We start from the raw sequence: 15563 nt of genomic DNA on the forward strand, positions 1-15563 counted from the left end.
AAGGTTCAGAAGGGTGACAGGGATGATTCAGGATCAGAAATCAATACACCCACCAGGACAGTTTAGGCTATGAAAGAGATGCCTGAGGAAGAATGATGCCTGTCCCTCAGGGGTGTTCCTGGTACGCTGTGGGTGCAGATCCCTCAGGAAGGTGATTCCACTCCGGTGCAGGTTTCTTATGGGACTCAGTCCCCTCAGAGGGGCACCCTTTGGGGGGAAGTACCTCCTTTCTCCAGGCACATCTCCCCAGCACCTCCAGACCCCCAGGGCTGGCGCCATGTCCGCCTCTGACTGGCTGAGCCCTGGGGCATGCGGTGCTGCTGGCAGGGTACGAACCGAACCGGCGGGAGCCAGCTGCGACTGCTTCAGGGAAGTGCACCTCCCACAAAGGCACCGCTGCCGCCCAGGTCCTTAAACCTTGCTGTTTATACCCAAGAAGCTGCATAAAAAAGAAGGTACGTGAGTGGGACAAGACGGGGGAGTGTGTGGTGACAAGGACCTGCAATGGCCTCTGCTGTTCCGTCCTCAGGGTGGCTCCCAGCCTGGCTCAGCCCTGGCCCGCTGGTGCACTCCCAGGCGGCTGTGCTAGCTTCAGAGCCAGGGCTGGCAGGCTGTTCTCGCCCCTGTGCATGGTGTGTGTGCTGCTGTGCTGGATTTGAGGCTAAATTTAATGTTTTGAGTGCAGGCTAAGAGTCCTCAGTGCCAGACAGTGCTCCCAGGTATGTCTTTCAGGACAGATGTAGACTGATGCAACCTGGTATCAAGCACATATTTCACTTCAGTATGAGAAGGACTTCCCTGACAATGAAAGATGACGTCCTTTTAGTTAAAACTCTACTTAAGTAGAAGTTAGCATTACTGTATAAAAAGTGTTGCTATCTGATGCTACTCTTACTTCTCTGCCAGCACAGGCAGAGCGCCAGAGAAAATATACTTTGTCATTTACTCTTTCCAATATTTTCTATCTTCCTTTGATCTGGTTTTAGCATGAGAAGAAGCCTGATGAAAAGAAATGTCTTAACAGTTAAAAAAAAAATAATAGACGTTATCTGATTGTAAAATAAGACCAGATTTTTTTCTCAGTGTGTTAAAGGTGAGCAAGAACTTCTTTGCTTGTGATCATGCTTGGTAGTACTTTATATTTACATTTAATAGGGCTGCACATACTTTGGGGAAGGTCTTACCTTGTTTTAGTCAGTCTTGATAAGGTCCCTAGGACTGAGTCAGTCCAAGTCCCTGGCTGTGAGTCCTCAGTGTTAACATGTAAAAGTGATGAATAAAATACTAGCAATTGTTCTGTAAGTTTATAAATGATGTTATTACTTATATAGTAATAAGGAAAATACTTTTAGAAGAAATATTGTCACCCAAAATTTCCTCTTCAGTGCCCCCTCCCCAGACTCAATGCCTGATTGAGTTCCCAGCTTTCAGCTCGCTTTCTGCTCTAAAGCATTTTTCTGGACTAAGTGATGGGCAGTTCTGAATGGACGAAAGTTATCAGAAAAAAAAAAAAAAAAAAAAAGAAAACACTAAGTGACTTCAGTGTCCCCCTAGAGGTCATGCTGTAGTCTGCTGAAATCACATTCCCCTTGTCTTCAGAAAACAGAGAAAAAGTACTCAGTCCTTAAAATTATCAGACATCAATTCTTGCATTGTATCAATACAGTAATAAACCTTCTCAAAGAACTTCGGAAAATTGGAGGCTTCTCCTTCTTGCAAAGGCTGAAAATTTTTCTTAAAAAGTTGTTCTCATAACCTGCATTTTATGCATTTCAAGTGTTGGAGAAAGTGTATAGGAAAGTAATTTTCTGGTATTGTTTAATTTTGTTTGACAGCATCTTGGGATTTTGCATCTGTCCCCCCAAAAATGTACAGTACTTAACAATCAAGGGCTGACAGTAAAAATATTTATGTTAGCTGATTGCTGGAGTTGTAATTAATACTTGCAGATGTGTTATTATTAAAGTAAATAATGGTAAGTACTACTTACCTTTGAAAAATTAAAGAAAAATGGCTGAAAATACATTTTTCTGCAAATGTGATGAGTTCATGTCTATCCAATTGAAATTAAATTTTGGCATTACCTTGATCTATTTCAAAATTCCCATTTTGTCCATTAGAGAGATTGTATACATATAATTCATGTGAACAGAAGAGTTATTTTAGGAACAGTAGGTTCAAAAAAAGCACTAAAATAAAAACCATTTATGAATTAATTCAGTCTATTTGCCATGTTTAAATGCTATTTTTATGTACTCTTCAGAGATGTTAGTATTTTATACAATATATTTGTCCAGTGAACTCCATGGTAGTTCTGAGACTCTAATTTTTACAGCAGCATTTTTAAACCCTGGAGAATATAAGGAAAGTACAAATGATTAGCTTTTCAGTGTAATAATACAAGAAAGGCTTTTCTCTCTCCCTCTTTTTTTTTTTTTTTTAATGATATAACATTACAATTTTTTGGTGCAACATTCATGTTGCTTGCTCTGCATTTAGCCAAATGTAAAGAATGTGGAACATTCACACTCATGCTAATTATGCTTTTTTAAAAAGCAATGTAAATGTATATAAACAGAGATATTATATGCATTCTGTTTGATCTTATGGCTTTCCATAGAAGTTCCACTGTTTTTGAATATATTAAAATACTTGAGATTTTTGCAGGGTCATTCAGTTTCTGGATATTTGTTTTCTGTAGAACAATGGAACTAATTTAGTTTAAACATTACCTTGCACCTTATTGTTTAAATTGATTTCTCTCTGTTTTGAAGAAACCCATGGTTATGCTTTGCCACATGGTTCAGGAAATAAATGGCCAGTAGCATGATAATAGGAATACATTTGGCCTTGAATATTCAAGTATTTATTTGCACAGGTCTCTCTTAATTACAGATTTCACATATCTCAGTCATAGCTTATCTGTACAAGCTAGTTTTCTCTTCTCAATCATAACTAGAGAAATACAGTGTCTTGCCTAACATAAGAGGGATGAATAAAAGTGACCATGTACTCTGGAAGAAGATGGATCTAAATGTATTCTTATTTTGGGACCTCTGTACTCCTCATGCTCTTGCCTCTCTTTCACATCTGTTCCAGTTGTCTAGGTCTTTCACAGCCTGTTGCTTTTGAAAATGTCATCAGTGTGGCTTAACAGATTCATTGGAGTGTCTGCTCTTTTGTTTCAGCTTTTTTTTTTTCTTTTGTATGCTCTTGTGCTGGGGAAGAATGATGTCCCCAAACAACAGCTCCAATTGAAATTAAGCAAGCCGGCATTAAAATGTTCCAGAATCAGTCCTGGCCACTGAATGAGTCACACTGCAGAGACAAGCTCAGTCTTTTTGGATTTTTATTCTCATTTGTTGCAAAGGGAGCATGCTTTGCTTGTCTCTGAGACTGAAATCTGTAAACAACATACTTTTTCAGAGCAGTGCCAGGTTTCTTACAGCCGACCAGAGAGGCAGGGGGATCATTCAAAAGATCTCTAATCCTGTATGTTGATGTGCTTTTTTCGTCCCGTCTTTATAATTGAAAGAATTTTGGTTACCTTATCAGCCCAGAACTGCTCAGAAATAAAAGACATATAAAAGTATGAGTTCTTCATTTCATTCATGCATACGAATGTCGGGTGGCAACAGGGAGTAAGACATATCTTAAGTCCTTTCTACACCTTTTATAGAAAGATTTTAGGCAGTGATTGGCAACCTAAATAATTGTTTAAAGTTTTTATAGATTGTGAATGTTTCCAAATGATAATGTGTAACAGTTGTTTTGCTGTCAATCAGAAATGAGATAAAACTGTAATCCTAAAGCTATATTTTTTTTTATAAAACACGGCTCTAATGCAGACACAGGTGCCTTAAGAGTCAGATTTAGTAAAATAGTAAGTATCATAATCTTGCTTGTTGCCAGCAGTCTACTCCCCAAAATCACTTAATTCTGAATTCATGCATTGAAACCCCTTTGCTCAGGTTTTCGATAGTACCTAAGGTAAACAAACTTAAACTATATAGGTATGAGTGACCAAGCACAACATATAGGCATGTAGAGTGTTAACTCCTTATGGGAGACACTATCTTCGCTTTAATTTCTGTTTGTTAAATGCCTGGTAGAAAGTGGATAGGCAACTGTTGTACACAAGCATTAAACACTCCATGCTGTTCATAGTCAAGTCATAAATATTAATACAACGTAAGAATTTCCTGGCTAGTTCTTTCAGGAACTGTTGCCTGTGCAAATTTCAGTGAATGTTTTTGAAAAATAAAATTAAAGGAATGAAAGGCTATCTGGCAAGCAGAAAGGGTACAAGTCCATCAAAATATACAGCAAGGATTATTTTGCACTGTTCTGTAGCTCTTTTTAAGGAAAATATGCTGCTCTCATGAAGAGACACACATATATACAAAGAAACAAACAATAATATTGTAAATGTTACAAGAGCTTCTCTTACTTTTAAAATCATGCGATTCACTCTGGAATCTGCTCAGGTAGTCTGACCAAATTTTTTATTGCTTTTCATTTCTCCTTTTTGAATATTGCTTTGATGTGTGATTTTTTTTTTTTTTAACTAAACTTATTAGAATTTCCTGAGGTGAATAATGTTTTGCTTTGTGTGAATATGCTGGTTTAGTCAATAGACCTCCACTCCATGCAAATATCATGAAAGTGTAGTGAAAAATACAGCAAGAAACAGAACACAAATGGGAAGTTGTTTTTATTTTGTCATCTCTGAGAATCATAGAGTCATTTAGGTTGGAAAAAACCTTTAAGGTCATTGAGTCTAACCATTAACCTAACACTGCCAAGTCCACCACTAAACCATGTCCCTAAGTGCCACACAATCTCCTCTTCAGAAAAATGTTTTGTAATTGAGCTACCAACTCAGTAGAAGCCTTTGCATCTTAATTGTCCTCTATTTTTTAAAAGCTAAACAATATCAGAAAAATCTTCAGTTTTAAATCACTAACTTTTTTGTTCGTCTTTGTTGTGTTCAGTAGTTTCTATATGACTGTTAATTATTGAGGCTTAATGATTAAGGTGATGAAAGAAAAGTGTATATATATGGTTCTGCTTGAAGTCCTAATACCATCTCTTTGCACCATGCCTTTGGCTAATATGGTCATATCTGCCATGTTCAACAGGAATGAGGTTCACAGTGTTTCGAATGAAAACTTGGGAAGCTTTAAAGGTCTGAAAGTAGGGCATTTGACTCATGTCTCCGTTATAATAAACTGCACCAGTCTGGGTGCTGGAAGCACCTCTGGGCTAGTTCAGTGAAGTCTCTTCCTGTGATGACGTGTGATGATTCTAAGTATTACATTAACAGAAAAATAGTGATCAGGGAATGTTCTTCAGTCTCTTTCATCAAAGGTACATTAGACAGGAAGTAATCTCTTCAAACCTTATCCTAAAAATGAATAGCTTTTGGTTTTCTTTGGTATTCTATGATTTTTAAGAGCATTGCTATCCTGCCTCCTGGCTGTGATGTGGACCTGTACACTACAGATGTTCATACAAACATGACTGAAAATGTTTAAGACAGAAAGTCTCTTTTAATATGTGAAAGAGATAACTGACACCCGTTTAATGTGCTACTACTGCTCTACTGAGTTAAAGCTGTAAGTTTGTACCTTGGTTTCATACATAGTCTCAGATATTTTACGTGACTGCTGTGAACTTTATCTAAATACATTAACCAGTTTAATTAGCTAAGTATATTTTTCTCTGGTGTGTATTTTGAGCATTGCTGGAATGGATTGAGCAATGATTTATTTACTTTTATGTTCATTTACTTCTGTAGCTCTTTTAAATAGAAAAAGTAACGTGAAGTTACTCTTTCATGGACACTGATTTCTATGTAGAAATGGCAAGTAATATATCTGCCACTGAAAATTCTTTTTTCTGTCCACAAAACTTAGATAGATTAAGTTTTTTATATATACCTATATATATTCAAATATGTTAGATATAGTATTATATAGTATTTGAGTAGCATATGAATAATTGTAATAAGTTTTCTAGGAATGCAAATTCTCTTAAAGCCTTTCACAATATCCCAGAAACTGATTAAGATCTTGTGAGTTATTTTCAATGCAGTCTCTACTACTCACCTCCTGTGTGCTCCCAAATCTACAGAAGTGATTCTTAGTTTTCTCACGTAAAGTCTCCTACCACCCACGTGTAGAAACAAAAGAACTGCTTTTGCTTCTTTCAGTGGATTAGAGGAACACTGGAAGAAGATCTTTCTTCTGCCATGTACTCTCCTTAGATATTCAGTCAGTCCCAACTTTTTTCCTGGCTAGTTCCCACAGCATGGACATGATGGATTTCTGTCCAAGACCTTCACAGCCAGTGTACCCTGGTTGACAAATGTCCACTGGTAGCCAGGATAGGTATTGCTGACAATGGAGGAAATTGAGCCATGGCTCCTGGAAGTGAAGATTGCTTCCCATCCTCATTCTCTTCTTCCATTGAGCATGCACTGATGGTAATGCCCCTGAGACTTGGAGAGGTAGGGATTTCATGTATCTCTGTCAGCATCATTCCAGGTGGAAGGATGACACCAGTCCAAACTATCAATCTCGGAGTTAAACTCCAGTCCACTCAAATCAATTTCCTCTTCCACCAGTCTCTCATGGTCTCTGATGTTTTTGATGACCACTTCATCTTGCAAGTCCAGTGGACTTTTTCGTGTGGCCACAGATATGAATGTAATCTGCAATGGCTGACTCATATTGTCAATTATGATGTGAGGGTATACGTAAGCTAGACAGCACTACCTTCAAGAAATGCCAGGCTAGGCCCAACTATATACCCACAGGCACAGGCTCTGGGCAGTGGTATTAAATCAGTGCCAGAATTTGTTTCATCTTTGAAAATAACTATTGAGTGGTTGGTGAAACCAATCAACAGGGAGGAGGTAACAGTAATTCCATCACACTGGAGCAGAGGCTAACATAGTGACTCTGAAAGGGCAGCCAGCAGGACTACAAGGAGGTGTAACCACTGCAGCTCTAACTGCAGATTAGATCCTTTACTTCAATATTGTAAAACTGCCAACAACAATATTTGTATATATGATATCTGAATACGAAAAAAATCAGCTGTTTCTTCAGCAATTGGCTTTGTGTCTTTGTTACTGGCTGCTACCTATAAAAATTAAACATGTAAATAATCAACATATATTTAATATTTATCTGGAGGTAGTGGCAGAGTTTTAGAAAACAAATCAAAAGATCAAGTAGTGTGCTGAAGAGTTACTCATGCATAGAGATGAGTGGGTTTCTTAGGAAGGAAAACGAGGCTTTTAGGTCTGCTGCAGGTTCCCCTATGGGGGCAGGAAACTACACTTATTGATGTGTATACTTGTGAATAAATTTGACTCAATATCATACTGTTCTTTAAGAGTTTATTTTCTGTTTTGGCAGAGGTGGGCTTCAGAGATTCTCAAAAACTTAGTCATTTTAAAACAGTATGTTACGCTACCAAAACTATGCTAGTGTGGGTGATGCCTAGCCTAGAAAAATATTTCTTATACCCGTATGAAATGCATCAGTGGTGTGCCTGCCTATGAGGGAAATAAGCTATACCTGTAATTTTGCTGGTATGATTGATCCTGTATTAGGAGATTTTAGTAGAACAGCTCTGTTGGTCAGAAATTGCACTTTACCTCATCTTTGGCTGACAGACCTAAGCAAAAAAATATGTGCGGAGATCTACCTGGCCCAAATGAGAATATAAATCTTTCACCTGCCTGATCCTGGAGCATATGAATTTCCCTTTAACTCTGATTTCCCATAATTACTGCCATGCACTTACCCAGAGGCTGACAAATGCTGCTTTTCAAAGCTGCCATGCCATGCCATCATCAGTTGCTAGCGCTTTTGCTTAGTTACTATTATAATTCAAAGACCAATTTGTCAAACCTTGGCAACTATATGAAACTACACAACTGCTGGTGTAAGCATCCTTAGGCACCTGGATTTGAAAATTACTCTAGCTGACCTTCTTCCCCTAAATTTAACATATGTATGCCAGTCTGAGTAGCATATAAATTAACAGATCCCCTCAGATTTAGAAATTCACTAAAACACCCAACAAGGCTTATTTCACTATTACAAACAACACTGCCAATATCTAGTTAAATAACTGTGGCAAAAACCGCTGCCTCAGAATTCTGTAACCTTCTGTGGTTGTTTGGGTTGGCATGCATTTGTTATTGACCAGAAAGCATGCACTGGTCAGAAATATGGTTGTGTTTCAGGGTAACAGTATGGCTTGAATGATTTAGTGATATATGAAACATCTGCTGTATTGGATCTTTGAGTCTTTGCAGCTTTCACGCACAGAAACAGTGGTTTATGCCTGGATGTTGTACAACTTGCAAAGACTTGGTGCTAACAAGATAAATTAATTTCCTTTCAGTGTAATAGCTGGTATTTGGATGGTCAAGGGATAAAACCTCTCCTTTGAAACTTGCAGAACACTACTGATTTAGTCAGAGTCACCATGAACAAGAATGCCTCTAGTCTACATGAGAAGAGCGAAAGTGTGAGTATCAGGTTTTCTTTTTCTTGCTTCTATTTTTTCCATACTACTGATGCGTGTGTTAGCCTTTCAAATACCACTTTCTGAGTAGCGTAGCAGCTGTAATGAAAACTTCATTAGTTGTATCCTATTCTTGTATCTGTAGCCTAAATAAATATGACTTGTACACAAAAACATGATTACTGAAGACTAATAAGTTTCAGAGTGATTTTTTGTAATTGAGACATTAATTTTTCAGAATGTATTTTACACAGTTTTTAAAAATGAGTGTTTTCTTGAGCATTACTTGAAATGTAAGCTTACATATTACCTATAATGTAGTCAGTCATAAATATATTCCTCTGCACTGATGTTGGTATCAGGGACTGCGCTCGTTTTGATAATGCGTTGTTGAAATGTTGACTGTGTAATATTCCAGGAGACCAATGAGAAGATATGCTAATAATATACATATATTTGGATGAGGTTGAATTTTGTTTGTTTTCTGTCTTTGTGGTGTTTTTTTGTGCTGTGTATGTATGTCTCTCAATATCTAAGAGTACTCCTGAAACAGAGAGTTTTGGATGCTGCTGTAGCCTTTTCTGTCTCCCAGATGCTCATGGAACAACGTTAATGCATGTTATTATATATCAATGACACTGCTTTACAGGCACAGACAAGAACTGAATGTTCCTCTCTGAAATGCAACTCCTATGTTTAAGCTGTCGAATATGCCCCTTCTCCTAATAGGCAAGGAAACTTCATTTAAATTATTTGATAAGAAGTAATAGGAGAGAAAAGTTCCAATATTCAGCTACGAGGACACTGCATCTACAAGGACAGAGCATACAGTTATATTTCCTTGTTTTTGGAGAGGCTCCCAGCCTGTATGTAAACAGAGTTCACTTGAGAAATATTCCAAATCACTTTGGATCCAGATTTTTTGTCTCCCCATGAGTATCTTCCACATTGCCCTGTAATGGCATTGGGATCGCTCTTTGCTTTGTCGCCACTAATACCTTGGTGTATCTGTTTCCTTCTCTTCTTTGCTGCCTCAGTTTTCTAATCCATTGGGGTTGTTTGTTGGATCAGGAGGATGAGCTTAGTTGACTTTATGCAAAATCACTCAAGTTTCTCCCTGTTCTTTCAGATATGAGAAGGCAGTGCAGACATCTCTCATCAGGTCTGCTGTGGAGCTTTCTGAATCTGGCAGGCTGTATCTGCTTGAGCTCCTGGCTATTGGGACCAGTTGTTCTTATTGGCTTATTCTTAAGAATTTCTTTTAAAAAAAAAATATAATCCTCTTTATGTAGATAACTTTTTCTTTCATGTAATTTTACTGCATTTTGCTATCAGCATGTACACTATGCTGGTATATATAGTATGCTATCAGCCATAGGGGGAAAGACAAGAATGCTGAATTCACCATGGTGCCATGGTTTGATATGTGGATCAAAGAAACAGCCTGATATGTCTCAACAAAGAGAAGACAAGTATTCAGTGTGTTTAAAAAAGCTCCACTGTTGCTTATGTCTGACCTGCTGAGGAATTATGTGAAGCATGATGCTGTCTATAAAAATTTTAAAAGACCACAAAGCATAAAATTTTCATGTTAGCTGAGCTAATGAGATTTAGTCAAATACAAGGGAGAGACTGGCATTGTTTCAGTTTAAGTTAACTGAAGAAATTTTTATCAATTTGTCTTAATTAATTCAAAAGATCTCAGTATTTCAGTACAAATGTCCTAGCCTAGTATATAGTTTGTGAAAATAAGTTTGAAAAGTTCAATAAACATGTTGAGCATCTCAGGTCCTGAATGAGAATTTTTTAATCTGCAAAATAAACATTATTTTTAGTGTTAAATCACACCACATCTTTCTGTGTGAACTTAATCATAACCACCTGCGTCTTATATACCTGGTAGGGTATATAAAATATTTCCTACTGTTTGTCTGATGTTTTTAAGTTGCAAAAATATGTATTCCCTAAGAAATTATTTTAAGCCATGTGGTAGTGCTGTCTAAATAATTCCTTGACTACCGCTCATTGGGGGATAGTGGCACTATTTGAACAAAAGTGACTTTGGAGAGGTGTCTCAATACACTCATTGTTGAGTACAGCCAAAGATTTGGTATCACGTGACAATGACATTAAATCTTCCATCTTCCTACATGCCTTTCAATTTGAAAAGAGAAATGGAATATGGCTTTTATTTTTATTTCATGGGATCTTGTCACTTAGCTTTCAAAGAAGTTTCTATGTTTCTAGAAAGCATGGCAATCAAAGTCTTGGTTCAGTGGTTTCAGATGCCACTGAATATGATTTATCTAATATGGAAGATGAAACTGCAGGTACGTGTGAATATTTTGTTTTTTTCACCAAATGCAGAACTAACTGTGCATCAAGAACTAGCTGAATCTTAGTTTGAGTGTAGGATAATAGAAACTGCATATAAAAAAACCATTATTAACATTTCCAGATTTTTCTGACAATAAATCTGATACTGTTTAAAAAATTCATTTGCAAGTGATCTTGTCATTGAAAATATTGTTAGTATTTATTTTTATACTTCCTCCAGTAGATTTTTATTGCATTACTTGTACTTCATGTCCTCAGACAGCAAAATATGTATAATCCTGCTAGTCCTTTGCCCTCTCCCTGTCTGTTTTGCATTGTATTGCTGTTCACTCTTCGTTGGTAGGCTATGGAGTTGGATTTAACTGTATTTTGTAGTAAGGGTTTATGTTGTAGTTAACTCACTCTTGCTTACAGCATTCAGTGAAGATATCTGCATTTATGTCCTTTCAGTCTATGTGTACTATTTGTCTAGTCCCTTTTAGTAAGTTTTCTTAAGTAGCTTTTTGGTTTTTAAATGGTTTCCTCATAAATATATTCCTCCTTTCTTGAAATGTCTATTTTTCTGGTGTCTTGAATGGCTTAGAATATTCTAGATGTTTTATTGCTTTAATTTCCATGACTTGCCATCTGGTACTCCTCAAAACACACCTAAGTGTTTTTTTTTTTTCCACTCTCTCTCTCCCTCTGACTTGGTTCTCTCTTCTCCCCTTACAAAGTTACTTCCAGTATAGGATAGAGGTTTTAGTTAATGCTGATCAGCTGTGAAAAGATACCTTTTTGAATATTTTTATAATAAAGCACTGAACATTATTCTTTGTGGTTTAGAAGGCCTTCATATTATTCTCATAACTGGATGAACAAGCCAATGTATTTCTACACACAGCTTTACAAATTTCAACATAATTTCTTTATCAAAAAGCATGATGAAATAAATTATTAATTGGTATTTTTGAAACAAAACTTTCAGCCCGTCTTCACTTAAATTAGCACAGCTTTACTGATGATTAACACACCATCAATAGTAAATAACTTTTCAAGAGAGTATTACAGTATCTAGTTTTCTATGGGATTATACTGGAGGCATATCTGGTCAGCTAAACTAAGATTCTACTTTCAGGTGATGAGAGTGCTAGTATATATAGAGAGAAGAATAATGTGTGAATGTTACACTGTGTGGGTGTTCATCTTGGAACATTGTGTCAGAAGTGAGTCAACCCTTGTGAAATCAGAAAGTAGCTATATTGCAAGAAAACCACCCAACCAAGAGGCTATGTTTAGCAACTGGGCCAACTTAAACTATGGAATTTCAACAGCTGCAACAACAACAACAAAAAAAAGGGTGAGGGGGTGTGTGCAGAAAAAAAAAAAAGAACTTCAACAGCATTTGGTAAGCCTTTTAATTTACAAATATCTGTAAAAGCCTACAAGTATGAGACTGATTTGAATTCATAAATGTATTACATACAAAAGGTATATTTTCAACAACAGTAACTTCTGGATAAACTACAGATCACTAGCAGGAGACACAACAGCTGTCTCATTCTATATTAAAAGCAAAGTTGTAGCTACTGATGCGATCAAATGATACTGGACCACGAAAGCGAATGCTCAGAGAAATTGCAGTAAAGCTGCTGAGAGCTTAGCTGCATGCAGAAGTTGCTGGGGGTGAGTGGGTGGAAGTCATGCGAATGCAAAGCAGACATGGAGCTCCCATACAGATGAAGCTCAAAGGGAGGCAGAGAGCTATTTGCAAACAGCTGACTCACTGAGATGTTTTCTTCCAAAGTACCTAAGGCTAGATTGTCATAACCTTTGCTTATGATGTGGGGGAGGGAAGAGGAAGTTAAAGACTTCCTTTATTCCTATGCTCATTTCTGCTTAGATTATGACTCACAGCGATGACAAGAGCCAGGGGCTTTTTGTCTGCCACTCCTCCTGTAAGCAAATGGTCAGGGAGAGGGAATGTCATCCTGTCTATCCTAGCCATATCCAGTACGCTCCTATGCTCACCACTTATAATAGCTATTCAGCAATAGAGTAAGAAAGATACTTTACACCAGAGTGATGTAGTTCTCCACAGAGAGTGTGAAGGAATTGCAAATAAGTTTGGTTCCAGGCCCTTTTCTGTCACAGTGCAGTTTTGTCAGATAGCAATCCCTGCTTTAGGTCAATAGTTCTATGTAACCAATTTGTCAACAGAAATGGAGGAAGCTTGCAGTGTTCCAGAAGCATTTTTCATAATAAATTTGCATTACTTCCAAATAAATTGATTTTTCTCTCATTGCCAATGGTTAGGTACATTTGTTAGATGATAGAAGGATGCTTAGAAGGCGATTGCCTGGACTAATCATTCTTTATTAATGGGAAGCAATTACATTACATATTCTTTGCCTTCTTCCACTCCCCCCCATCTGTAATACATCCTTTGCAAAGGAAACAAGGGATAGAAAAGGCAAAGGTGGAACATTGCTAAAGGGCAAACTGAAGCCCATTTAGTGGTACTACTTTTCCCTTAATGTCAGTTACTGTGGTTGCCTGGCAGAATAGACATTTTAAGCAGCAAGTTCCCTTAAGCAGATGCACAGGAAATGCCTGTAGAGACAGTTAAGAATTGCTTAAAGCAACTTTAACCCTTTCTGCATGTTTTCTAACATTTCTTCTGCAGGGGTTAGTAATTAGTCCATGGTCAGAATTCAGTCTGAGAAGGAATAGCTGGATTTGATCTCTAATAAATTAGTTCCTTTTAAAGTCAATTGCTATTGATTACATTGCTTTGGATTATTTTACTGTATTCACGTGTACATTTGAAAATCCCTTTCTAATTGTGGGATTATCTTTTGTGGAGAGAGAAAAGGTTCTATAGCAGGAAGATACTAGTGTATTCCTAACAAAACAGTTGCAAATGTGTTTCTTTACTCCCAGTTATTCTGTATTTCTTTCTGTCTTCCACCTGCTCCAGCCTTTCATGGATGTTCTAACTGTTTCCGCCCATCCTGTTCCAATCAGATCTCAAAATCTGTTCTCCATGCTTTTCTTCCTTCTGTCTCTGATATTTCTGACATTAATGCAGACACTTTTGTCATCATTCTCCTTTTTTTTCATGACTCATCTTGTGGTTCAGCTCCTGCCTACTTTCTTAACGAAGTTCCAGCCTTTTTGAAGCAAGTCTTACCACCTTATCTCAGGTTTGGACAGTACTTATGAGTTTGCAACTTAACAACTGTACAATTACGTTGTACAACACGTAAATAGTCCCACCTTTATGCTAAATGGACATAATAAGCCTAACCTGTAACTCAAATGTCATACACAATCATGCAGATTTTAAAAACAATCTTCGGGCCAATAACATTCATTTAGTTAAATTACATCAACAGAAAAATTCTCTTGGTAGTTTGCAGGGGTCTGACAGAATTTTACAGCTCAGCTACATGAGTAAACTCTTGAAGCATAGATGAATCTTTACTTTTTGGAGCTTTTTATGTCACTGGCCTCCTCTGTCCTAGTTCTTTCTGTCTCTGAGGATAATTGTCTACATGTGAAGCTGTATCTACCTAGCAATACAGATTACTTTTATACTTCTGAATCTTTCCACCAGTGCTGGAATTCAGGCCATCTCCAAAAGGCACCGTAGGCTGTGGTACAGTGGGCTTTTCAGGGAAGGGGCTGGGAGGTCTCAGCCATTTCTATCAGAATTACATCTACTTCTGTGTTTTACTGCTTACTAATTGTCCAAAAACAGTTCTTGTTCTCTGAAACCAGCTCCAGACCTCCTGTTTTTTCTGTTTGAGGGAAGCTGCTCTCATCTTTGTAGTAATTTACTACAGTGGTGAAAATAAATTTAAATAAAACTGAAGCTCCCACTTTATGACTGTAAGGTAATATACTTACCTGAAAGACTGTAAACTTAGATAAAATACAGATAAACAGGTCCTGAAAGCAAAGGAAGCAATAGATAGATAACTAAAATGGCTGAGGTCATGGACTAGATGAATTACAAAGAAAGACAATGAAGATCAGGATTTCACATATCACACTTCACACTGAAGAAGGCTGGTGGTCATGGGAGGAGTACAGGAAAAGCATGAAGGTGATGGATAATGTAGTTAAAGCATAGTACTGTTAGAGATGCAGACAACATGGTATCTCCCTAATTTTCTTTCCTACTTACTTTTTACTGTATATTTCTAATCCATGACTGAGTTTCTCCATGCTGTTCTCTCTTCTTTAAATAGGAAGGTGGTCTTTCAAGCTCTTCAGTTTGCGATCACTGTATTTTTTGATGCCCTCTTTCAGGCCAAATTTTGAAATTGTGCCTAGAAGGAGGCTGACTGATGCTGGTAGAGTGAGGGGCATTTAAGGGGAACGAGCATGTGACTGATGCACACTATAGATGGAGGGAAATGCAACATTGTGTAATTTCTTTCCTAAAGTAAATTCCTTTCCTACTTACCTTTCACTTTTCGTTTTAAATTGCAGGTTGTAATGGTCGATATCTCTGTGTCTGTCAGAGTGCATGCAATGGCTAGAACAACTGGTTCTCCAGCATGATGATGTTCTTGGCATAGTTGCAATATAAATATTAAGTAGTTTTAATAGAAATATACAGATGTCAAGCATTTTTAAGTACAATAGATATGCTAAGAGTGCTAAAGAGAGGTAAGAAGCAGTTACATGGA

General features: G+C 37.3%; 1 long non-coding RNA gene across 2 annotated transcripts in view; it reads left to right on the top strand.

Annotated features, from left to right (window-relative positions):
- The window catches only part of LOC121080989, a 187416-nt gene that overhangs the window by 87823 nt on the left and 84030 nt on the right, over window positions 1-15563 (top strand). For both annotated transcript variants that reach the window (XR_005825556.1, XR_005825555.1), the window contains exon 2: window positions 8425-8550. This is a non-coding gene — a long non-coding RNA (uncharacterized LOC121080989). The remainder of the gene's footprint in view (window positions 1-8424; window positions 8551-15563) is intronic.

Source organism: Falco naumanni, chromosome Z, assembly GCF_017639655.2.
Source record: "Falco naumanni isolate bFalNau1 chromosome Z, bFalNau1.pat, whole genome shotgun sequence".
NCBI lineage: Eukaryota > Metazoa > Chordata > Aves > Falconiformes > Falconidae > Falco > Falco naumanni.